Genomic DNA, 26328 nt, shown 5'->3' with positions numbered 1-26328 from the left:
TTCATAAGTTTCCGTCTTGTTAGAATGATGACCCGTACTGTAGCAGCAACCTGTAAAGAAATATGAAAGAGCAAAATCAATTTTCGCGCATTTCTGAAGTACAGTTTCACAATTCTGAACACACCACTCTTACCGCGAGATGATGCTTGGTAAGCGAGAAATCGCACGAAACGGAAATTCGGGTGGAGACGTCACCTTGAAATTCACACAGCAAACCCCATAACGTTAAAAAATTTCGAAGGTGTCTACTGACTTCTGCGATGCTTCTAATTGATAACGATGAAGTACATTGCGATCTGTGGTCGTCATACACCTATCATGAGAGAAGTTTCAGAAAAGTAATGTTTTGAAACTTTCGAAGTCACTAGCCATATATTGGGCGCTAAATATAGAAATTGAAATTTGACCCTATTTTTTCGACTATCAATGAATATATCATAACAAAACATGACTATGAACTTTTTAAGGTTAATTTTCTCACCTAAAATAAAGTCATTGTTTCTCTTTAGTATCCTTTCATAGCTATATGTAGAGCTTCTTATCGAAGAAGTGCAAGATTAGGTCCGGAAACTAGGCCAGTTAGGTTTTGAAAACGAATGTACTGCACTTTTGTGGTAATATAATATGCATGAACATCAGATGGTTTCAATTGTTTTCCCTTTGCTGGATACGCAACTTTTATAAGCCTTTTCAGGCCGCACAACTGCTCAATGCTTGCTTTTCACAAGTTGAAGCCAAGTTATAAGCAGCGTTAGGGAACATGCAAACTCGTGGTTTGTGATGCTTTCGATTGGTGAACTTGGTCGCTGAATAGACAGATCTGATGGTGCGTATTTCAATGTGAAAGTGCTGTGAAGCCTATGCGGCGAAAGTTAAGGGGTCGTTAGCTACCTTGATCTTCAGCAGGAAACAACAATGTTCGCAAAAAATAATGATTAATCTTTAACCAATGTGGAATCTGCCCACAGTTGATGTCATTGCTCTTGACCGCTATGAAATGTATCTTATTACTGCTTTTTTTCGGTGACGTAAAAGCCTTGAATAAATGTCCGCGGAACTACCAACGCACGTAATTATTGCACCAGCTGATTGACATCACAACTGAGTTGTGCATTTCCGAGCAGCTCATCTATCTATCTATCTATCTATCTATCTATCTATCTATCTATCTATCTATCTATCTATCTATCTATCTATCTATTTATCTATCTATCAATATATCTATCTATCTATCTATCTATCTATCTATCTATCTATCTATCTATCTATCTATCTATCTATCTATCTATTCAACGCACCTTCATGAATGCTGACGACATAGTAACGCCGAACCAAGCACTGCTATAATGCAATTTGGCCTCAGAAATTCCGCCACGTCACTTTTTATATCTATTGGATCCATGCCTATGTGTTCCCAATTGAAACTCTGTTTACCACAAAAGACAGACTTGCTTCTTTGGTGCTAGAACTATGAACTAGTTCCAGCACCAAGTTCTAGTACTAGAACTAGTATGAAACTATCGTATCTCTTAGTGGTATCTTTCACGTTTATGGAAAAATATGCTTAAACACAGCCTTTGTAGAAATGAAACAAAAATGACCATTGACTGGAGAGTGACCTGCAAACACGTCGTTCAAAACGGCAGTCCGCCAGTATTATTTGAAATGACAAGGGCTGTGCGAATAGTGGAATTTCAAGTCAATTTGTATGTACAAATATAAAGCTGTGGAGATGATGAAAATGTCTATTATCGAATATCGCATTCAAAAGATTGTATTGAAAAATTACAGGAGAGAAGAATTGAGATTATATTATGTCGTCTAGTACTTGAGTACATTGAGCGGTGAATGACTGCTATCAAAAGATACAAAGTGTCACCCAAGAACACCGTTTGTTGCACATAATCTAGCTTCAGGCTCTGTTTCCAATGTGTTACAGTCATCATTGCGTCATTTCGGCAGTTTTAAACATTCGCTAAAGGTGCACCTTCCGTAGCAGGGGTATTTCAAATAAATGTTTTGAGATACCTCGTGATAAACTGCAGCTGTATCCTTTTTGCAGTATTTCAAAGAATCACCCTTCTGAAATCAACAGCTAATTAGGCATATTTGAGCCTCTTGATCATGAATAATTCAGGAACGCAAATAATATATTAATATTTTAAAATCAGCGCGTGCTTGCTCTTTCATCAGTGTATCGGTGCTAGTTGCAACGCTGGCATACTGTGAGGACGTCAGCGTTTGTTTTAGCTATAGCTACACTAACCAAGCTGCAACACTGCCTCTTTTCAGAATTTCTATATTGGTCCTGTTGGAAATATTCGAAAACTTACCTGTTAGCTATTCTAAAATTCAAGAAATAATTCATATAGGTATAATTCGATTTGGGATATGGGTCAGTTATTGGTAGATACATAGTTAGCTAGATAAATAGATAGATAGATAGATAGATAGATAGATAGTGTTTGTCAACAGGAAGGTCCTGAACTGGGGATATTTTTGTTTACTGATCGGGCCCCGATGATAGTGTTTGCTGTCATTAGAGTTTACATGAACTCGGTACATTGCTCCCTGCGTTAAAAGTAGACTTTGTTTATTATACTTATCTAGAGGTCATCTATAACCGTATGCTGTGCTTCCTGCCTTACAAACAGGTTGACACACTGCCATCTATCACTTTTCCGGATATTCCTGTTCACGGTGTAACGCGACCGTCAGATGAGCCTAGCCCGCACATAACAAATGCCTCAGTGACAACACCACAAGATCGGCACCATTATCCGATGCCTCTCCGACCCTCATATGACTGCTCATCGTGTCCCTGCCGGACATTGGCACAACGCTTACGAGAAAAGCTCGACTTCTCCGTTGACCCATGCGAAGACTTCTACAAGTTTGTCTGTAACTCTTTCAGAGGCCACAACGAAATGGACAATGTAAGCAAGAACACTGCATCTTTTTAAAAACAATAACGCGCGTGCAACATTTGCAATCAATGTTGAGCCATAATATGACGTGATAATTTAAGGGTTGTTTTTAATTGGTGGCAAATAATAATGAAACTGTAATCGGCATAAATGCCAACGAGTCTTTAGAATCAGTGGTTGCTATTTTCTTTGCATCATTGTGTCTTACTTCCCATAAATATTTCATTAACGCCATCACCGGTGCGGAACTGACGACACGTCTATTCATTCAGTACATATAAACCACACAATATAAAGTGGAGGGAACATCATTTTTTGGAGAAATAAAGGTCCACTTGGTTAAAATATGTTTACCTGGAGTATGCATAACATAAACACTAATGTGCTAAGATGCACCCGGCATGTCGAAGCGCACACAGTACAACGATAGGAGCATGCACAGTCAAATGGGTGACTGTTCCTTGTTGAAAGAAACAAACGTGTTGGCTGTTGATTCGTAGATCAGGCTAGGCTTCAACACACTTGCTCTTTGGTTGAGCATTTCGGACTGGGCGTCTGCTGATCTGATTAAAATGAGGATTATATTGTCCTCATCAAGATAACTCATGAAATATTAGAATATCTTATACATCAAGAGTGGCTTGCTCATTGCTTAGTGCGCTGTATGATTTGTACAAAAATTTGAAATTCTTCAATACATGTTTCTTTTCACAGGTGCCCCCTCTTATATCTTATAAAATATTGATAATCATTGACTTCATGCTGTAAATTTTTCAAAATTGTTGCCACACTTTTTTGTAAAGTTTGGTTATTGCTCAATTACCTGTATGAGTGCTGCCATTAGTAAACCGTGACGATTACCTAAGAACCATCGAGATAATCTTCGAACCTTCCAGTGTTATTACGCGCAGAGCGCGAACATTACAGATTGTTCCAGAACGTGCGTGGTTGCTAGCGATAGCAACGCTCGGCGCACATGTATAAAAGCCGACGAACGCACTTCACCCCGTGTCAGTTGATCGACAGCCGACGCCGTGTTCGCCGCTATCAGTCCCTGTGTGTTTCTGTAATCTGACTTTCCATTAAGTGGCCTCAAGTTCGGCGAAATAAATAGCTTCGCTTAAACATTCATTCTGCTCCCTTTGTCCATCACAACCCTCTGAGATTATATATATATATATATATATATATATATATATACGTATATATATATATATATATATATATATATATATATATATATATATATATATATATATATATATATATACGTACATATATATATATATATATATATATATATATATATATATATATATATTGTGATGTAACGGTGAAGGCAACATTTATTATGCCCAAAAGACACGATGAAGCGACCGCGCCCAAGGCACAGAACTCAGACAAGCCAAGTCCACACAGCAGATGAAGATGACGACCACTCATGATGATGAATATGTGTAAAGATAGTAGATGTGCTTAAGGAATGCCTACACTAACTCCCCCCCCCCCCCACACGTGAAAGCAGTCACCCTGACCGCAGTTTTGGCCGCAGTTTAAAGCTAACAGGAACGCCGTATGAAAGGCTTCATGCGGGATACGTGGACTATTTCTGCTGCCCTGTAGCGATGATCCGTCGGAAGAAGAACGGGTGCCATGCGATAATTCACAGAAGACGTTTGCTCCAAGACAGTGTAGGGGCCAATAAAACGTAATTAAAACTTCTCGCACAGTCCGGGAGTGCGAATGGGTGTAAGAAGGAGGACTTCGTCGCCAGGGCTGAAAGACAAGGCACGATGAGAGGCATCATATTCAAGCTTGCGACCCTGTTGCTTGGCTTCAGTGTTGACGCGAGCCAGCTGGCGGTAATGAAGTAGACGAGACACGTATTCTTCACTTGAAGATGAACATGGTTTCACAGGCGCAGAGAAAAACGAAACATCAAGGAAAGAAGAGGGGAAGCGACCATGGACGAGGTAGAACGGCGAGTAACCGGTTGTGTGCTGTACAGAGGTATTATACGCAAAAGTGACAAATGGCAAAATGGTGTCCCAGCCAGTTTCTGTGGTCAGGTCCGATATATATATATATATATATATATATATGTATATATATATATATATATATATATATATATATATATATATATATATATATATATATATATATATATATATATATATAAGTCAAGTAGATCCTCCAAGAGAACGGTAACAACGGAAGTGTTTAATTCGACAGTTTCGGCCAGAGTCTGGCCTTCAACATGACTCCTGATGAAGGCCAGACTCTGGCCGAAACTGTCGAATTAAACACTTCCGTTGTTACCGTTCTCTTGGAGGATCTACTTGACTTATTGCAACGCTACGGCCATTTTCGCCACCATGCCTGCCTATATATATATATATATATATATATATATATATATATATATTGTCACGTTTCTTAAGACAAACTTGGTTTATTGGGTTCGTTGAGTCGACTAGCCAAGCAGCAGCTCAGACAGATCGTCTTTGTCTTCTTCCACTCCCGAATCTCACCCAAGCATATCAGGTGGCATTAGTCCCCCCTTTGAAAGCATCGACTCGATGCTCGTAACGAAAAAAAAAATGAAGGCATACACACGCAGATACAGAGAACCAAAGGAGGGAGAGTGCCAGTACTCGCAGCGCAAATGAGGAAATTGCGCCAATGCTTGCGCCAAGCGCAAAAACAAAAGGCCTAAAAACACAGGAGAACACGAACAGCAGCAGCAGCAGCACAATGTCACGGCTTGTCGCAACACGTGAACCACAAGGGCTACTGTGTGAAGTACGGCTTCAGCCTAACGGCATGCACGGTTTCGGGTCGAAGCTGTCGACGAGAAGACGCTGCGCCGTCCGGAAATACCTCGTAGGTAACATCGGTGACACGTCTAAGAACCTTGTACGGTCCAAAATAACGGCTTAGGAGTTTTTCGGATAAGCCTGGTCGCCGGACAGGGTTCCATACCCACACTCGGTCCCCAGGGTGGTTGGTGACGTTTCGATGGCGGAGGTTGTAACGTCGTGCGTCTTCATCTTGTTGGCGACTGGTGTTTATGCGAGCTAGCTGACGAGTTTCTTCGGCGTAATGAGTGTATTCCTCAGCGTCTGGAGCGATTTCATTGCTTTGGTCACACGGAAGCATACCATCGAGCATGGTTCGCACGTTGCCTCCGTAAACGAGTCGGAAAGGCGGAAATCGCGTTGTTTCTTGCGTTGCCGTATTTATGCAAACGTGATGTACGGAAGAATTTCGTCCCAGGTTTTGTGTTGTACGTCAACGTACATTGACAGCATGTCCGCTATTGTCCTGTTAAGCCTCTCTGTCAGTTTATTCGATTGCGGGTGATAAGCCGTCGTTTTTCGATGAGTTGTGCAGCTCAATTTAAAAATGTCCTCCATCATTCGTGCTGTAAATGACGTCCCTCTGTCCGTAATCACGCATGGCGGGGCACCATGCCGTAGGACGATTTGGTGTACGAAGAACTGCGCGACTTCAGAGGATGTGCCACGGGGTAACGCTTTTGTTTCAGCATACCGAGTGAGATAATCTGTCGCAACTATAATCCATTTGTTCTCAGAGGACGACAAAGGGAAGGGTCCAAGAAGGTCCATTCCCACAAGGTCAAACGGTGTCTGTGGTGATGCGATCGGCTGGAGCAGGCCTGCGGGTCTCACAGGCGGAGTCTTGCGACGCTGGCACTCACGGCAGCCTTTCACGTATCGATGTACACTTGTTGATAGTCGCGGCCAGTAATACTGTTGGCGTACTCTGGCGAGAGTTCGCGAATAGCCCAAATGTCCTGACGTGGGCTCGTCGTGGCACGCAAGGAGGATCTCGTCCCGCATTTCGGTAGGAACAACGAGTAGGAAGGCTTTGTCGCTACCACGGGCGTTTTTCTTGTAAAGAATGCCTCTTCTTAGACAAAAAAAGGACAGTTCGCGAGCAATGTGTCGAGGGACCTGAGAGTTCCGGCCTTCCAGGGAATCAATAGCTGGGCGTAATTCGTCATCTGCCCGCTGTTTTGACATAAATTCGGAATCGCTGACTGCTCCGAGAAAGGCATCTTCATCCTCGGAGCCCCTGACAGCGTGCCCCACAGGCGCTCGAGAAAGCGCGTCGGCATCTTCATGTTTGCGCCCTGACCTGTAAACAATCGTAATATCAAACTCCTGCAAACGCAAACTCCACCGAGCGAGACGGCCGGATGGATCTCTGAGGTTTGCCAGCCAGCAGAGCGAGTGGTGGTCAGTCACCACTTTGAAGGGACGACCGTATAGGTAGGGCCTAAACTTGGTCGTCGCCCACACGACTGCGAGGCATTCTTTTTCCGATGTAGAATAGTTGGTCTCGGCTCGAGAAAGAGTACGACTGGCGTAAGCTATTACATGTTCAACGCCACCGTGTCGTTGTACAAGGACAGCGCCAAGTCCGACGTTGCTGGCATCTGTATGAATTTCTGTAGCAGCGTCCTCATCAAAATGGGCAAGCACAGGGGCTGTTTGTATTCTCCGTCGTAGCTCTGTGAACGCTGCATCTTGTTCTGCGCTCCAAGTAAAAGGCACGTCATCCCGAGTGAGTCGCGTAAGAGGTTCAGCTATCTTCGAGAAGTTGGCGATAAATCGGCGATAATACGCGCACAAGCCGAGGAAACGGCGTACTGCTCTTTTATCTGATGGAACAGGGAAGGCGGCGACAGCAGCAGTTTTGTCTGGATCGGGTCGCACTCCATCCGCACTAATGACATGCCCCAGAAATTTCAGCTCTTCGTAGCCGAAATGGCATTTTTGGGGTTTCAGCGTGAGTTTAGTTGTGCGAATAGCGTCCAGAACCTTTCTCAGACGCTTCAGATGTTCTTCGAAGCTCTCGGAAAAGATGACCACATCATCGAGGTAGACAAGGCAGCTTTGCCACTTCAAGCCAGCGAGAACTGTGTCCATCATCCTCTGAAAAGTGGCTGGGGCAGAACAGAGGCCGAAGGGAAGAACACGGAATTCGTAAAGTCCGTCTGGAGTCACAAACGCAGTTTTTTCTCGGTCTCGTTCATCCACTTCAATTTGCCAATAGCCACTCTTTAGATCGATGGACGAAAAATACTTCGCGCGTCGTAATCTGTCGAGAGAGTCGTCGACCCGTGGAAGCGGGTAAACGTCTTTTTTCGTGACGCTATTAAGCTTCCTGTAGTCAATACAAAATCGCAGCGTTCCGTCTTTTTTCTTCACTAGAACGACTGGCGAGGACCAAGGGCTGCTGGATGGTTGAATAATCCCGTCATTGAGCATATCTTTCACTTGTGTCTGAATAGCCGCACGTTCTTTAGAAGAAACGCGATAAGGCTGCTGCCGGATGGGGCGGACGTCATCGTCGGTAATAATTCGATGCTTGGCGAGATGTGTTTGATGGACTTTGGAAGAAGAGGCGAAGCAAGACCGAAACTCCTTTAAAAGGTCATGAAGTGCAGCCTTTCTCTTGTCTGACAGCGTCGAATTAATGTCGATGTGGTCTAGGAATTCTTCATCCTCATGCGTTTCCTCGGACGCGAAGCACTCCGTGACGTCGGCAACAGGGTCTCCATAGGCTACGGTGGTTCCGCGGAAAAGATGCCGGTGCTCGTAGTTGAAGTTCGTAACTAGTATTTGTGACTGTCCGTTACGGACACGCACAACACTTCGGGCAGCACATACACCTTGGAGTAGCAGAAGTGATAGGTTGCTTTCAGCCACCACGTCACCGTCCCGGAAGTCTTCACAAATGACTTCGATGGGAACAGTCGCTCGGGGCGGCAGCGTCACACTGTCATCAGCAACGCGCAGCGCAGGTCTACGGCAGTTATCAGCGTCTCGATCTGTTGCGCCTTGAGTCGAGAAGGTCACGATGCGTTCACGGAGATTTATGACGGCACCGTATTCCCGAAGGAAGTCCATGCCGATAATCAGCTGACGTGAACAGTCGCGCAGAACGAGGCAGCTGAGCACAAACGTTGACGCACGAATTTTAACTCTTGCCGTACAGCGACCCAGTGGTGTTACAACGTGTCCTCCAGCAGTTCGAATTCGCGTTTCATTCCACGGCGTAATCACTTTCCTGAGATCTTTTGCTAGCCTCCCGCTGATAATCGAATAGTCTGCACCAGTGTCTATCAATGCATTGACCTGAAAACCGTCAATCAGCACAGGTATGTCAAGTGACACGCGCTCACTGGGTTCAGATGTGGATTTCGGCGTTCCTTCGGTACTGAGATTATTCTCTGGTTGAATGCCTTCCGTGTTGCGTGCAAGCGGCGATGGGAAGTCTTCCGCACTTTGAGTCCCAGCGACCTTGCCCCCGAAGGCCGCTGCCTTCAGTTTTCCCGACGGGGGCTTGGAGAGCGTTCTCGTGCCGTCACATCGAAACGTGACCCAGTGGCTGCGGGCCTCCTTGGAGATGGTGACCGTGATTGACGTCGTGTAAAGGGTGCACGCTGTTGCGCGAGATATTCTTCGATGTCCCTCGGCCTTTGACCAATTCGGGGACGAGGTGAATTGACGGAAAATCCACGCAAGCCAAGTTGCCGGTATGGGCATTCGCGGTAAATGTGACCAGCCTCACCGCAATGATAGCAGAGGGGTCGTCTGTCCGGCGTACGCCAGATATCAGGCTTCCGCGTCGGTGCACGGCGACCATCGATGTCCAAACCAGCGTGCGCCGACTGAATCGCGACTGACGGCATCATTGTCTGGATTGGGACGTATGGAACTGTCTGAAGCGGAACGTGCGGCACTGTCTGGATCGGGACGTGCGGCACTGGCTGGGTCGGGACTCCTTGACCAGAACGAGGCGTGGCAGATCGCAAGGCTTCCGCGTACGTACGACGGCGACTGTCAGTAGACACAGGAGCCGTTTCCGGATCAACCGACATCAGCGGAAAACGATGGGCGTGCAACACCTGCTGGACCTCGTCACGGATGACACTGGTGATAGAGCCAACATCGATTGGTCTTGTCCCGTACATCTTTTCCATTTCTTCCCGGACGACAGATCGGATGATCTCGCGAATCCATTCGGGGCTCTTGCTCCCAGGGGTGGCGAAAATTTCGGGGGTTGAGGCAGCATTCACTTGACGGTCAAACAGGGCAGACCGTTGGTGCAGTACTTGCTCCATTGTTGCCGCTTCAGTAAAAAACTCAGCAACACTCTCAGGGGGACTACGCACCAAACCAGCAAAAAGTTGTTCCTTCACACCACGCATGAGGTGGCGCAACTTTTTTTCCTCTGCCATAGCAGGATCCGCTCGCTTGAAAAGCCGTGTCATGTCCTCAACGTACATCGAGACGGTCTCGTTTGGCATCTGGATGCGTGATTGTAGTGCACGCTCCGCTCGTTCGCGGCGGTCGGGACTCCTGTAGGTCTCCAGAAGGCGACGCTGGAACTCGCGCCAAGATGTCAGAACATCATCCCTGTTCAAAAACCACGACTTGGCACCGTCCTTCAGGCAAGTGTACACGTTCCGGAGCTTCGCGGCATCATCCCAGTAATTTATCGCTGCAACACGTTCGAACTCACTCAGCCAGTCGTCAACGTCTTCATGCTGCTCTCCATGAAAAGGGCTAGGCATGAGCGGGTTCTGGACGGTGCAGTAGATCGGCGTGGAAGGTGTCGGAGCTTGCACGGGATCTTGTGTCGAAGTCATAGTCGCTGCGTCAGTGGTTGATGTCTCAGGTGGTAGGCCTCGTTGGCGGCGGCTTACTCTGTGAACAGGAGTGTCCACGGGTGCAGGGCTTGTGTTCCGGCTGCTAGACGGGGTCTTGGGCATCGGGTGGATCGTGAGACGTTGTACCCAGCAACTCCACCAGTCTTGTCACGTTTCTTAAGACAAACTTGGTTTATTGGGTTCGTTGAGTCGACTAGCCAAGCAGCAGCTCAGACAGATCGTCTTTGTCTTCTTCCACTCCCGGATCTCACCCAAGCATATCAGGTGGCAATATATATATATATATATATATATATATATATATATATATATATATATATATATATATATATATATATATATATTTATAAATATATACATATATATATAAGCGTGAAGACTTACCTATGAAGCGACCACCCCAAGAAGACCCACAACAAACAAACCTCTGCTTGACTTACAGCACAAACTTTCCCAATGTAAACAAAATCCTTAAGCATTACAACATTCTGGAACAAAGTGAACGTCTGAAACGCGCGTTCCCATCCGCTCCAGGCGTAGTTTACTGACGACCACGTCACCTCAAAGACACTCTTGTCCACTCTCAAATTATTACATCACTCCCCAATAATTTATGACGACTTCTTTAAAACCACGATGTCTTGTATGTAAGGCGGTGCGAGAAACCCAGAAAGCAACCAGCACACAATCGAAGTTTTTGATCAACATACGAAGAAACCTAACAATGCGATTCCTCTAATGTGGTATATCTACTTGAATGCAACGTGTGTAGTATGCAGTACATAGGACAAACAGAAACAACATTTAGGATTCGCTTCAATAATCACAGAGTCCATGCGAAATCAGCCCCAAGTCTACCTCTTTCAAAACATCTCAATCTTCCCGACCATGCATTCGACAAACTATCAGTAACGCTCTTAGCGACGGGATTTAAATCAAATCAAGAACGTGAACAACGAGAGTCATACCTTATCCACCGATTTAACACCCTCGATAGAGGAATAAATGAGAATCCTGGTACACTTGCAGCAAATAAAGCATTAGAAAACAATAACGGCAATAATGAAAATAGTAACTGAGTTAACGGCACTCCAGCTGCGAAGGGCACTGGACAACTCAAAACAATGCCAAGTGTGACTACTCTTCCTAAGTACAGCTGTCGTCTGTTTTCTGTTTTTACTTTACTACCCAATCAATTGTGCCAAGCATGACATGCCCAACAGCAACCCTCAAAACAGTCGGGAGGCCCCTACTGCACGCGTAATCCAGAAGTGGGCAAGGAATTCGCATTGCGCCCGCTTGCCAGCCACTGCGGCAATACGGGGCACTCCTCTTTCTACGACGAAATGTCGACGGGCGCTGAGTAGTTAAAGGCTTAAACTTCTTAAAAAAGCTCTTTTTGCTCACACCAAACCACCAGAGCAAGGAGGCGCCGTCTGGTCGGGAAGAATGCGTTAGTGAAAGGAAGCATACACAGACCGCAGAGAGCAGAAAGGTGAAAAGGAGGAAGGAGAGAGAGATGGTGGGGGAAGTGGAAGGAAGTGGAAGCGGGGTGCCCGGGTGGTGTCCACCTTATGTTCTTTTTCTCTTTTATTTTCTTTTCTTCTTTTTTTTCCTTTTCTCTGTTTTTCCCCGCTTTCTCTCTCCCCCCTCTGATTTGAGATTGTATAAAGCTGAACACTAACAAACTGTACCTTCGATCCTGATGAAAGCCAGACTTTAGGCCGAAACGTCGAAATAAACCATGTTGTGACCGCTCACGGAGGATCTACTTCCCTATATGCAACGCTACGGCCACTCAACCACCATGCCTGCCTATATATATATATATATATATATATATACGTCGATTATAAAGAGTCTGGCTTCGGTCGCCGTAGAATTAAGGGAAAATAAGTATATGCCTCTAAAGAACTGTTTATTGAGAACAATTCGATCGGAGACCGATCTTCATCAGACAAAATTTAGTAGGCTCCGACGCGCTTTTATGCCAACGTCGAGCCGAGAGAGTGAGAGAAAAAACAGAGAGATAAAAATAACTATATACATATACCAGTGGCCCAACTACCCATCATGCACTGATAAGCAGCCTAACGGCCACGTGTGCGTATTACGCATAGCACGTGCTTTAAAAAAAACGCACCTGGGTCAGAGGCTATACCATCTATTATACACTGATAAGTAGTCAAACGACCACGTGTGCATATTACCAATAGCAGGTGCCTTCTGTAAAGGAAAGAAAAACGAGTGGTCAAACAACATACAATCACGGCAAGTTTTTTGGACCAGGTGGCTAAATTAGGCAAATTCCAGTGATAAAATGTTTGACTCCTCAGATTCACCTCTCATCAGCTTTTCCCGTAGCTTGTAAAGAATACGAAAGTACATTCCTTGCGATTATTGTCGCTGTGGTGTTCTACCTGTTCTCCCCCTCCATAGTTGCTCTTGAAACCTGGTGAGGAGGGTTACGTCCGAACGATGTGATAAATTGAAAAAAAGAGAAAGAGAGAGAAGAACAACAAACAAGGGCTACGCGTGTCAAGGCTCCGCACATGAGGGATAGGCACATGCCAGGCAGCTACGATCTGCAGTCAGTGGCTCAAGCATAATAAATATATACTGGAGGTTGTTTTTCAGATTTTTACCTCGGGGGTTGGATGTGTCATTTTACTTGGTTGTCTGGTGAGTGATTTCTTTGAGGGGGGGGGGGGGGTTAAGGATTCTTCGACAGTGGTTCACTTTCCTCGGAATGCTTGTGCCCATGACGCACGACCGAACACGTGCTCCGGCCGAAATCAGAAGAAACGAAAAAAGATAATTAAAAAAAAGCTTTTGGTTGGGTTAAATATGATCTTGAATCTTCCAGAGCGCGAATCGAAGAAAGTATGCCTGGAGGGTTATTTAGACCAGCTTTCAATGTATCAAATTTATGAATCATGTATCATTCGCGCTGTTCACGTTCCCTTGGGCTAGACAAACCGCTTTGTAAGAGTGTGACCTTTATGGAATCAAATAGGTGGTTTTGGCAGTTAATATGCCGAGATAGAGGCCGATCCGGAAGTGAATGAACATGTGAACGTTGGTTATTGAAGCGGATGCTAAAGGCTGTGTCCGTCTGTGCTATGTATTGATTACCGCATCTTCCGCACTCGAGAATGTATATTAGATTAGAGCTGTCACAGTTAAGATTTGAATTAATGAAGTACCTGAAAGCGGATTGTGTGCTTTCAGCAACGTTGGTTACCTTTATGTGTTTGCACACCTTGCAGTGGGCTTTGCCACATGGCTTACATCTAGTTATAGACGTCTTATCAGTTTTTGACCGCACAAGATAGTCTTTAATATTTTCGGAGCGTCTATATACCACTCGTGGAGGGGAAGCAAAAACTTTTGATAGCCGTTCACACTGTTGTAAGATGTTAAAGTGTTTCTTTAGAATTATGTTTACGTTAGGGGGGTTGCTACCAAATGTCAAAAACAAGCTTTTCCATCCCTCTAATTTCAATTCTTTGTGCTCGTCAAGTAGCTGCTGGCGATCAAGGTTCGCCGCTTTGTGCATGGCATCGTTGACTATGGAAGGTGTATAATATTGTTTTGAAAGTACCTTGCGCAAGTTCTCTGCGTTGACCTCGAAGTCTTGGGAACGGGAGCGAATTTTTTTGAATTGGTGAGCCTGGGAGTACGGAATGAATGTCTTGCAGTGACGAGGGTGACAGCTATCGAAATTAAGGTATTGCTGCCTGTATTTAGGCTTTTTGTAAACGCTAGTAGCTATTGACCCGTCGTTTATGGTTACGTGGACGTGATCTTATTAACCGGTGGTAGTCACCGCAGAATCGTATTGAGCCAGCCTTTTTCTTGACTAGAACAACTCGCGAGGCCCACAGGCTGTTGGAGAGCTCAATAACGCCGCGTAACAACATTTCGTCAACTTGCTCCGCGATTATACGACGCTCAGATGCCGATACCCGATACGAACGCTGACGTAAATGAGCGTGAAGGCTAGTGTAGATTTGGTGAGATACTGTGGAAGCACGGCCCAAAGTCAGTTGCTGGTGATTGAGGCTGGCGCGGAAGCGCTCGAAGAGGGCGATGATGTCGGCGCGCTGCTGGGCCACAAAAGTTGTTGTCTATGCAGTGCGAAATTGCGTCGGTGAATGATGGGGAAGGGTGTGACGCGCCACAATAAACAGCATCAATAGGTAGCGTAGTCGAGTGGTCAGGAACTACACGTGCACTCGAGGCATCATTGTCATCGGCAAACTCCAGGCACTCTCCGCACAGTAACCTGGAAGGCGAGGGAAACGGATTGGAAACAGAAATTGCACTTGATCCTTCGTGAATGTTCAGAACGGCGAAAGAGATCAGGAAGCACTTGCGGCCAACAGTGGTTTAGGAAGGCGTAAAAAGAACAGTGGAGCCACTAGAGACGTCACAGGAATGCGGAACTAGGGCGCATGAGAACTGGGGTAACGAAGTGTCGGCGGCAACGAAAATTTTTGCAGGTGAAAGGGGTGAGTCGAGTGAAACAGCGTCGCATAACGGCGCAACCTCCACTCCGGTGCGAGCACAGTCGATGACGGCATGATGAGTGCAGAGAAAGTCTCGGCCTAAGATAATGTCAAGGGAACACTGCGGGAGCACTACAATCTCGACGACATAAATATTGTCTGCAATAGCGACACGTGCTGTCCATGCAGCAAAAGGGCGAATTGGTTGCTCGCTCGCAGTGCTCAAAACGAAGACGTGAAGAGGCATTGTTACTTTTTTTAGTCAACGGCAAAGTTTTTCAGTCATTGCAGACACTGCGGCGCCAATATCAACCAATAAAAAAACAGGTATACCTTCAACGGAGACAGCAACGACGTTGGACGGCAAAAAACAAGGTCTTGTGGAGTTCGAAAGATCTGCAGTTCTTGTCCCCGGAACTGCGGCTCCTAGTTTTCCTCCGGGACAGGGCAAAGTCGGTGTAGCATAGGGGAAAGGGAGTGGTATTGAGGTGAAGGCGACCGGTGTCTGTTGAAGTTCCGGCGAGGTGATATATTCATGGTGGCAGGCTCGCAAGATACAGCAGGCTCCGGTCACGGTGAGAAATGAGAATTCTTGGGCCGGACGTCATCACGCTGGAAAAACTCATGCCATTGACAAAATCGCGCCACGTGACCCGCAATTCCACAGGCGAAGCATATGGGGCGGTTGTCTTGAGTTCGCCAAGGGTTCTGAAAGCGTGGTGGTGGTGGCCGGGAGAAAGGACGGGCAGCCTGGTACATAGGCTCAGTCGGTACGACAAAGAGGCACGTGGACGTAGGCGTTCGCGATAAAGAAACGTGGGCGTTCGCGACAAGCGGACGTCGGGTTCCGTTCAGTGCTTCGGCATAGGTCAGTGAAGCAGCCAGAACTGATGCGTGAGCTGTTGGTAGTGCCTCGGACACTTGCTCCTGAACTACTCGCTGTATTGATGGCGCTAAAGTGGATGGGGCACCTTCGGAGTTATAAGGCATGAGGGTCAACTGGCGTGCGACCTCCTCTCGTACAAATTGCTTGATTTCGAGAAACAAACTAGTGTGGTCTATAGCAGTGCCAGCCGACGTTAACGCGGAGATTGTTGGACATGGCGCGCTGGCACGACGAGTGGTGTCACGCTGTTTCCAGAGCTCGTCATAACTCTGACAAAGTTGGATCACTTCCGTAACCGTTTGCGGGCTCTTGTCTACAAGCATCTGAAATGCGTCGTCAGTCAGGTCTTTTAAGATGTGTTTGATCTTCTCGGTTTCTGTCATGGCCGAGTTGACACACCGGCAAAGGTCGACCACATCTTCGATATAACTGGTGTAATTCTCACCATTCTGGTGAGCCCTAGTACGCAAGCGTTGTTCGGCCCGTAGTTTGCGAAGCGCTGGGCGGCCAAAGAAGTCCGCAAACGCCGTTCGGAAGGCCGACCAGGTGGGGAGGTCTCTCTCGTTATTACGGTATCACAAACTGGCAACGTCAGTCAAATAGGATCGGACTACAGTAAGCTTATGCGCATCGTCCCACTTGTTGTGCTTGCTCACCCGGTTGTATTCGTCGAGCCAGTCTTCTACGTCCTTGTCGTGGTTCCACTGAGTATAGGCGGATCGCATTGTCGAAATGAGCCGAGATAGACAGGAGCTGCAGTAGTTGGAGCCGAGGTGGGCGCCTGCTAATCGTCATCCGTGGACAGCGTAGCAACTGGAGGCAACGTACGGTTTCGCAATTCCAGGATTATGCGTTACCCAGCAGCTCCACCAATTAAAATGAGGCGTCTTAGAGCGGCGCTCTTTTATAAAAGAGGAGAGCGGTCACCGACAAGTGAAGTGGCAATGGCGGAACCAGCCTGTGTACCCAGCCAACCAAACGTCGTCCTATTCACAGACTGAGTGATACACCCTGACTATCCGAGTAGAACTTATCTTCTTGACTACAATATATATATATATATATATATATATATATATATATATATATATATATATATATATATATATATATTACGCAATAACAAGGTGATTCTAGGAGAAGCCGACGAAGAGGAAGTGCGCGTGCATTAGATTAAACGCACGGCATCTGGACCATGACGTGTCTTCATTTTCTAGCGTCACACAAGTCGACAGGATCGACCTCATCAACGTGCCATGGCTAAGCCAAAGCCTCCGCTCAACATACAAAAGTTTAAGGGAACACCAGAAGACGTCCCCATCGACAAGTGGCTTCTTATTTTCGACAAGAAGGCATCAGAGGCGTCATGGACTCGAAATGCATTGTGGTTTCCCCGCACAAGTCGACAGCGATGCAACAATGAGCGTCCAAAAGGAACGCACTCATTGAAAAATAGCATCATCATCGTTAAAAGAAAGGACTACGGAAAATATACGTGCCCCATGAACTACGCCCAACCATTCTGAAGAATGCACATCAACATTTTGGGCATGTCGGAGAAAAGAAGACGCTATCACTCCTGTCTCCGCGATATTATTGGCCGCATATGGTAACCGATGTTTCCACTTACATTCGCCATTGTGATACATGCCAGAGATGCAAGAAGACGAAAACAAAAAAAAGTTTGGGATGCTTGAATCACTGCCTCCAGCTGAAGAGCACTTCGACCTCTTTGCAATAGACACCATTGGAGGATGTTCTGGATATGGCTCGTCAAAAATGTTTATACACTTCGTTATTGATCATGCGCCTCGATACGTATGGGCGTTTGCTCATAAAAGGGGAACAGCGACGCCTACATTTCATGCTTAAAAACAAGTTTTTCTTCTGGAAAACCACGGAAGCTGCTTTCAGATCGTGGAACATGATTTACCGCAGGAAAATTTAGGTAGTTTTAAAACATAATTGTATACATCATCTATTCACCTCATCTCATCATCCACAATGCAACGGCATGAACGAGTGGACAAACCAGACTATCGTAACGAGACTCAAATGTAAGATCAATGACAATCCACAGAAGTCTTGGACTAAGCTGCTTCCGGAGGTAATAGACGAATACAACAGAACACCACATGAAGTGACTGGCTACGCACCTTCCTTCCTGGTGTATGGAATTACATCTTATCCTACTGTACTGGAACAACGAGAAGAAACTGTCGAAGAAGCGTGAAAAACTGCAGTTACCAATTCTATCGCCTACCACATAAGAACAAAGTCATTTAGGATAGAAAATTTCTTCCGATTGAGTTCCAAGTCGGTGACTGTCCTTTATGAGACACCATGGCATCCCAACAACAGCAAACTGAATTCCGTCATGGAAGGACCCTGACGAGATTCTACGCAAGGTCTCAACAGTGAACTATGAGATCAAACGTTCCGTGCTACCCTTACGTAGAAACTCTGACTTGTGCATGTTAGCAAACTGCGGCGTTATTTTGAACTTTCTGAACTGAGATTTTCTCGAGGGGAGGGGGAAGTATGACGCATTAACAAGGTGATTCTAAGAGAAGCCGACGAAGAGGAACTGCGCGTGCATTAGAATAAACGCATGGCATCTGGACCATCACAGTCTCCATTTTGTAGCGTCATATATATATATATATATATATATATATATATATATATATATATATATATATATATATATATATATATATATATATATATATATATATATATATATACAGCTTCTTGACACAGAAATCAGTGTCAAGAAGCTGTATGACATGCATTATTCCCTACCTAAACGCACACTGCTGCAACCTCACACTGACGTGCTATGGAGTGAGGGTGAGGCAATTGCAAGCTTCGTACTACCTTGCGGTAATTCAGACGGAATTTTTTCCGTCCTTTAGAAAAATTTTCTCTTTTGAAACTAGCTATGTGTCTTACTAAAAAACCATAATATATAACAATATATAATATGCATAGCAGCTACATTATGTAATTGAGAGACAGGAATCTATAACCGTGTTCAAACGTTATTGCAAAATATCACAAGCCAAGTGAGAGTGCTGAAAACATCAATGAAAAAATATTTTCAGCCTAAGTATACATCATCCTTCACATAACATGTTTGGAATCTTGATGTTTTTGTAACACGTGCTTTTCTATTGTTTTCACCTAGTTCACACTGTGTGCATAAATTTAACGCTTTTCGTTTTATTTCTATTGATATTCAGAAAAGATTAATTCCTAGCATCACACTGACTGGTTACCAGCCCATCTCGCATTATATCGATGGCCGAGATGTATGCACCTTGGCCAGAAACAAGCTAGCACACATCTCTCACGACCTCAGAACGGCCACCTGCAACGCCCAATATGTCATGATCAAGATTTCACCGCGCAGCTCGGATCAAAGCAGCATCTTTTATCTTGACTAGTACAGTAGCCCTAAGCCCGGAAGACAGCGCTGCAGGGCCCAGATAAAGAAGTTCGTGAACTTGGCGGGTTTTAAGCCCATGTTTGTGGAGGGCCACTTTAATGCCTACCCGTACAATACCAACAAGGGCATGGAAATGTGGCAGAACGTGACTGAGTGAACTGGACTGTAATCGACGACGAAGCTTTTGCCATTCGGTTGGGTACTTCTCCTGCAGAAACTCTAGCCCCGACTTGACCTCCGTCAGGAATCTCACCGAGCTATACAACCAACTCAAACAATAACTTGGGTAGTGATCATTACGTCCTGGTGACGCAGTTCTCATTCGTCCGCAAGACCGCACGGGAGTTTTCTTGGGCAGGCTGGGACCAGTTTCGCAAAGGGCGCAACGACCGGCTTCTCCCTACAACCCGGCTGATCCTCGAGAAGTGAATAGGCCAGGTCTGAGACGACGTCAGAAGTACCACCAGGAAGATTACTACCGACCTTGGGTTGAAAAGATTGACAGCCACCTTGCCTACCTGCTTAACGCCAAGCAGTCGCTTTTCGCCCACTGGAAAGGGCAGCGCCTCAATATCTGGATGCACAAGATGTCCGACCTTCACCAGACCATAGCGGAGCACTGCCACGTCCTCGCCAAGCAGCAGTGCGGCGAGGTGTGCAACGCGTTAGATGGCCAGATGCGCAATGGCAAGGCATAGAACCTAGCATGAGCACCTGCTCGACGAGACTAATACCATTACTAACCAGCGGAACGTACTTGTGCGAGCCGTGCACGAAGCTCAGCAGTCCTCTTTAGACGAAGTTTCGAAGCAGGCTGGTGCTAAAATACCTCTCTGTCGAATCGAGCCTGGCAACAACGTAGCCCGAGTACTCGGAAACGGCTAACACTAAACTCGACGCCGAAATCTGCAAGGAAGACGTTCGGTGGACACTTCACGGACTGAATGGAAGGTCTGCTGCCGACCCTGACAGAATAACTAATAAGAACCTGCACAACCTGGACGACCCGTCAATCGACTACCTCACCAAAGTCATCAACGAAGCATGAAAGAGCGGCGAGCTTCCCGACCAGTGGAAGGTCGCACACGCCGTGCTCATTTTAAAGCCCAACTTGGACAACATGCGCGCCATTTTGCTCCCGTCCTACGTAGACAAAAATAAAGTTGTTTCTCTCTCTTCTTTTACGAGGAAAAGGTAGCCGTGCATGTGGTACTCAATAAGTTGCCTCGGTGCTTGGAGGACAATGAGCTATACCCACACGCCATCATTGGTTTTCGGGCCAAGCTTTCGACGCAAGATGCTATGAAGCTTCTCAAGCACCAAGTAAACGACTGCAGCAATCGAGATATGCAAACATTGTTGACCTCGACTTAGAAAAAGCCTTCGACAATGTTGCTCACTCTTTCGTGTTGCATTTATTGCCAAGCTTGGCCCCGGAACGAGGTTTTATGAATACATCAAATCGTTCTCCTACCGAAGGAGAGGCACCCTCGGAGTGGGAGACGTCGCCTCCGAGGAGATCAAGCTGGTCACGCACGGCATGCCGCAGGTGTCAGTGATATCAGCCACTCTATTAACCTTGTCATGGTACGATTGTGCAAGAAGCTCTAGTGTATTAAGGGTATTAACCACACAAGATATGCGGACAATATAACTATTTGGTGCTCAGGTGGAAGCCACAGCAAGTTGAGTGCTCCCTGCAGGAAACCATAGACACCACGGAAGAATACCTCCGTCCTACATGCTTAAGTTCTTCCCCAAACAATTCGAGCTTCTGCTCTACCAACCCACTAGGCGAGGGCCCAAGCCCAAAAACTAGCAGCCGATCTCGGAGAGTGATATCAAGCTTTACACCGGAGAGGGCGGCGCACTACCCAGAATTAACTCGATTCAGGTCCTTGGCGTGATTGTCAAGTCATATGGTTCGAACGGCAAGAATGTACTCAAGCTCACCACCAAGAAAGATAACGCGGTTCCGCCTGGGCGGGAGATGACCAACCACCAACAAGACCTCAAGGAAGGCAATCTAATCCACCTGGTCAATGCCAGTTTGCTCGGCGGATTTTTCTATATCGCGGACATGCACAGCTGGCAGCGTGCCAAGCGCGACAAGACCAACGTCCTTCTCAGAAAGATTACCAAGCGCGCCATCAGTATTCCAATCAGGACGCGCACGGTGCGCATCCTCAACCTCTGAGTAGAAAATACGTTGGAGGAGATGGCCGAAGCGCTGGATTGGGCCCAGCACGAGCGTCTTTCGACCTTCCGGACCAACAGACATATACTCCGAAAGCTCGCCCACTCTCCAGCTGAAGTGGACGACAAGATGAAACGGGTTCTCTGTGGGATTCGCGACCGCGGTATTGATACCAAGGAATGTCCATTCCAAGCCTAATCGTGGCAAGTGATGGGCTAGAGCTGCAACACTTCTCAAGCAAATCTACAGTGAGGAGCACGGCGTCAGCTTTGTCGATGTGGCAGGGTACCGCGGGAGCTGTGCATCTGCGCAATCGTCGTCGACGACAAACAACTTATCACCGATGGCGCATCCGTGCAGACTAAAGATCTGACTATTGCCGAGCAAGTGGACTTCGCCCTGGCTACACCGGATGATGAAAATGAGGTCATATGTAGTGACTTCAGGTCAGCTATTCGTGCTTTCGAGCGTGGTGCCGTCTCTAAGAAAGCCCTGCACGTGCTTCAAAGTAGCGGCCATGACGCTATCAAGCACCGCGTAGTTATTTGGTTTCTCACAGATGCTGGCCTGGTCCAAGCGCTCCCCCGACCCTCAACAAGTCTGCCCACAAGACCACGCACGTGCCAACTGACGTCGTCGGATGATTCGGGTACAACGGGGTTGCGGAGAACAGTGACGCGCCTTCCACGTACAACGAAATAACAAAACATTTTAGCTCACGCGAAAAGCATGTACACTCTCTCATCCAAACTTAATAGACCACGAGCCCTTACCTTCAGACTACTGCCGACGCATAAATACTCTAATCTGAGCTTCCTTCACGCTATTTCTCTCGACGTGCTCCCTAATGACGCTTGCCCCGCATGTGGGGACGTAGCAACGCTGACGCACCTGTTCTGGAAATGTGAGGCAATGCACACTGAACCCGACACTATTTCAGTCAAGTGGAAGGTGGCTCCCTCTACGCAGCTCTCCGCGGCTCCCTCTCCGCGAAGTGGGCTGGGTTAACTGCTTGAAGGAGGCTTCCGGTACATGAATGAAGCAGCACCTCCAACAGATGTCATGGGATTGTGACGTGGACGAATGGAGCAGACTGCGGGTTGAATAATAAACTGTTTATTTGCGCAGAACTTGTGGCCACGTAAAATGACATTCCGATTGCAGCAAGGCACTGGCACTGATAGTGGCGAGAGGAGGGTCAGCCGTCGATCAACTGACAAGCGGCGAAGCATGTCGGCATTGGTACACTTGCCTTAGAACAATATAGTGTTATCGCTAGCGGCAACGTAGGTTCCTCAATATTTTTAAACGTTCACTAGGGGGGCGTAATCTTAACAAAATGATCTACTGCCATCCAGAAGCTTCTTGAACATTGTTGGCGCGCTTTGTGCCGAGATTTGAGTACAACGTAACGGATTGATAGAAAATCTTGTGGAAAGATTGATTGATTGATATGTGGGGTTTAACGTCCCAAAACCACTATATGATTATGAGAGACGCCGTAGTGGAGGGCTCCGGAAATTTAGACCACCTGGGGTTTTTTAACGTGCACCCAAATCTGAGCACACGGGCCTACAAAATTTCCGCCTCCATCGGAAATGCAGCCGCCGCAGCCGGGATTCGAACCCGCGCCCTGCGGGTCAGCAGCCGAGTACCTTAGCCACTAGACCACCGCGGCGGGGCTTGTGGAAAGAACGTCTCAATAAAACAAGCGTTGCAACTCTGTTTGCCTAAAACAAATTATCTGTGTTTTTAAGAAGTGCTACAATTCTGTTCATTATTGTGATTGAACTGAAAAAGAGCTTTGTGGTTTGATTTCAATTTTGCTATTTCGCTGCTAGCTGCATATAACATTACAAAGCTCAGCCCAAGCCCTTACTGTCAAAGTAATATGTAAGTGACTATATATGTCATTTTGGAATGGACGAGCACTTCGATATAGGTTATAGTGCACTTGAAGTTGTAAAAGATTATGTCTACTTAGGGCAGGTAATAACCACGGAGCCCAACCACGAGATTGAAGTAAGTAGAAGAATATGAATGTGGTGGAGCAGATTTGGCTAGAACACTCAAATTGTGACAGGTAGATTGCCACTATCCCTCAAGAGGAAAGTATATAACAGCTTTATCTTGCCGGTACTTAGCTACGGAGCAGAAACCTGGTGACTTAAAAAGAGGGTTCAGCTTAAGTTCAGGACGACGCTGCGAGCGACGGAAAGAAAAATGGTAAGTGTAACCTTAAGAGACAAGAAGAGAACAAATTGGATTTGGGAACAAATGGGGGTTAAGGATATTATAGTTGAAATCAAGATATGGGCCGGGCATATGTAGTGCGTAGACAGTATAACCACTGGTCATTAAGGGTAACTAACTGGATTCCCAAAGAAGACAAGCGGGTTAGGGGGAGACAGAAGGTTACATGGGCAGATGAGATTAAGAAGTTTGCGGGTATAAATTGGCAGCAGCAACCACAGGACCGAGTAAACTTGTGGAACATGGGAGAGGCCTTAGTCCTGCAGTGGACGTAGTCAGACTGCTGCTGCTGCTGATGATGATGATTATGATTATGATTATGATGATTATAATGATATTAGTGACATTCCCTGAGAAAAGTCTAAGACATCCTAAAAAACGGGGAGTGCAACCACCGACACAAGCAAGATGTCACAACAGCGCAAACACTGGAAGTTTGAAGTGCTGTGACAGGCAGACCGTTTGCGTGACCGTGAAATAAAACTGAGTTTGTTGAAAAGAGACTAGCCCAGGATGTAGACGGTAAATCGCATGTCAACATTTCAAATATAGCTTTCTTGGCGTTTTATACACCGAGTACAACGAGATCTCCTTAGTACCGAGACTCCCTGAATTGGAGCTGTGGTGACTTCTCTCAGAGACTTTGTGACAGACTGTTTGATGGGCCGATACCACCAGAGCAGTCACCCTTCAGGCTTCTCCGTATAATTAGGTACGGGAAGAAGTAAGTCTGGCTTGCAATGTCAATGTATAAGGACTGCATCAAACCTGATGTGAGCCTGCAGACTTCACAGTGTTCTCAAATGGGCTACCAATGTTCCTCGACAGGTCAGGGCTCGTGACTTTCTGGGTGCGCTGAAATATCATAGCTAGTATTCTACTCCGTGTAAGGGAGTCCAAAAACTATTTTCATTAATAAATACAATGTAAATAATAACAACTTGATTGTTTTAACCAGCCCTTGCCCAATCACTGTGCAGACAGAGAACGCACGTGAGAGTGACAATCCTCGCGAAGGCAATCTACAAAACGTCTGCCCTTCTCTGATAAAGAAAATTTGTTGTTGCAATTTTAAGAAGCTAATACCATGAAGTATTTCTTTCACAACAGCTTCTAAATTCCATTCACCTCATCACCAAACTACGTCTTGTCGTTCCGTATATACCTGACTCGAATCAGCTTTCGTGGCAGAAAGCAGCTGGGTTGTACCATGCTTGCTTGAATTTTGCATCAAGGTATGAACCAGAGGTGAGTGTGAATACTCTATTTTTTATACCAAATATTCTTCTAAAAATAGATAAGGGGTGAAACCTGTATAGGGGTATCCTCTTCCTAAAATACCAACTGAAAAGCAGTTCTGAAGTACTCACAATGTGGATGTGTTGTAAATGGCCGAATCCCATAGCTAAAGGTCTAAGTGCACGGAGTTTTACCAAAAACACGTGGTTTCGATTCTGTGCACGAGAGTTGCACATAGGTACACGCGACACGCTATCAACTAGTGCAGTCGACTTATACACTTTTTAATGACCATTTAGATGTTCGATAATATCCTAAGCTCTCAACATCACCAACTTTCACGCTTCTAGTACTTTCATCTATGATCAATGCCAAACCAACTCACACTAACGTAACTGTCCCTCAGAAAATCACGTAAGTTCAAAAAACTCTAATGCAGAACACGAAGTTTTATTGGTTTCCCCAATTAAACGAACAAATACACTAGTGGCGAGATTTGTCTCTCGAGCTAAAAGTACCATGCAGCCTGCTTTTCAAGATACGCACTATTCCTCATAATTTAGGATTGCACCTTTAAGCCGCAGTGGCACTGCCGTATCGGATATGCTGTAATAAAAAAAAGCAGGCCAGTAGGCTTGAGTAGCCGTTCTGCATATTTTATTGTTTGCTTTTGACTTCCGGAAGTAACTAAGAGTGATGCTACACTGCTCTGCTCATTCTCTAGAACAGTTAAGTCCTATGCCATGGTAAGCCACTTCACGTACAGTGTGGAAAAGACGCGCAAGCGTCACGTCTTACTTATTCCATAAAAAACAGCCTAAATTACGACATTTCATTTATATGAAGCTGAACCGTGACACGATCGAGGAGGATGTGAGTGGCTGAAAGCTTTCTGCGCTGTTTGTTCGAGATAAAGTGATAAATGTTTTCTCCCGTATACTTGTTTTCATTCATGTGCAGATTTTGCTTGCGATCATTCTGAATAGAAGATCAAAATTATTCCACATAACTGGTCTGTCCAAGTATTCTTCTATTTTCTACGCCTGCAAAATGTTTCTTATTAGGTGTTTCCTATGTAGTGTTCCAATATACTGTTTCCTATAATTTTGCACCTGCTTTTATTACAGACAAAATATCTCGTCGAATGGCTGGCTTC

This window comes from Rhipicephalus microplus, chromosome 3 (genome assembly GCF_043290135.1).
Source record: "Rhipicephalus microplus isolate Deutch F79 chromosome 3, USDA_Rmic, whole genome shotgun sequence".
In the NCBI taxonomy this organism is placed as follows: domain Eukaryota; kingdom Metazoa; phylum Arthropoda; class Arachnida; order Ixodida; family Ixodidae; genus Rhipicephalus; species Rhipicephalus microplus.
Note: the sequence above shows the minus strand (reverse complement) of the source record.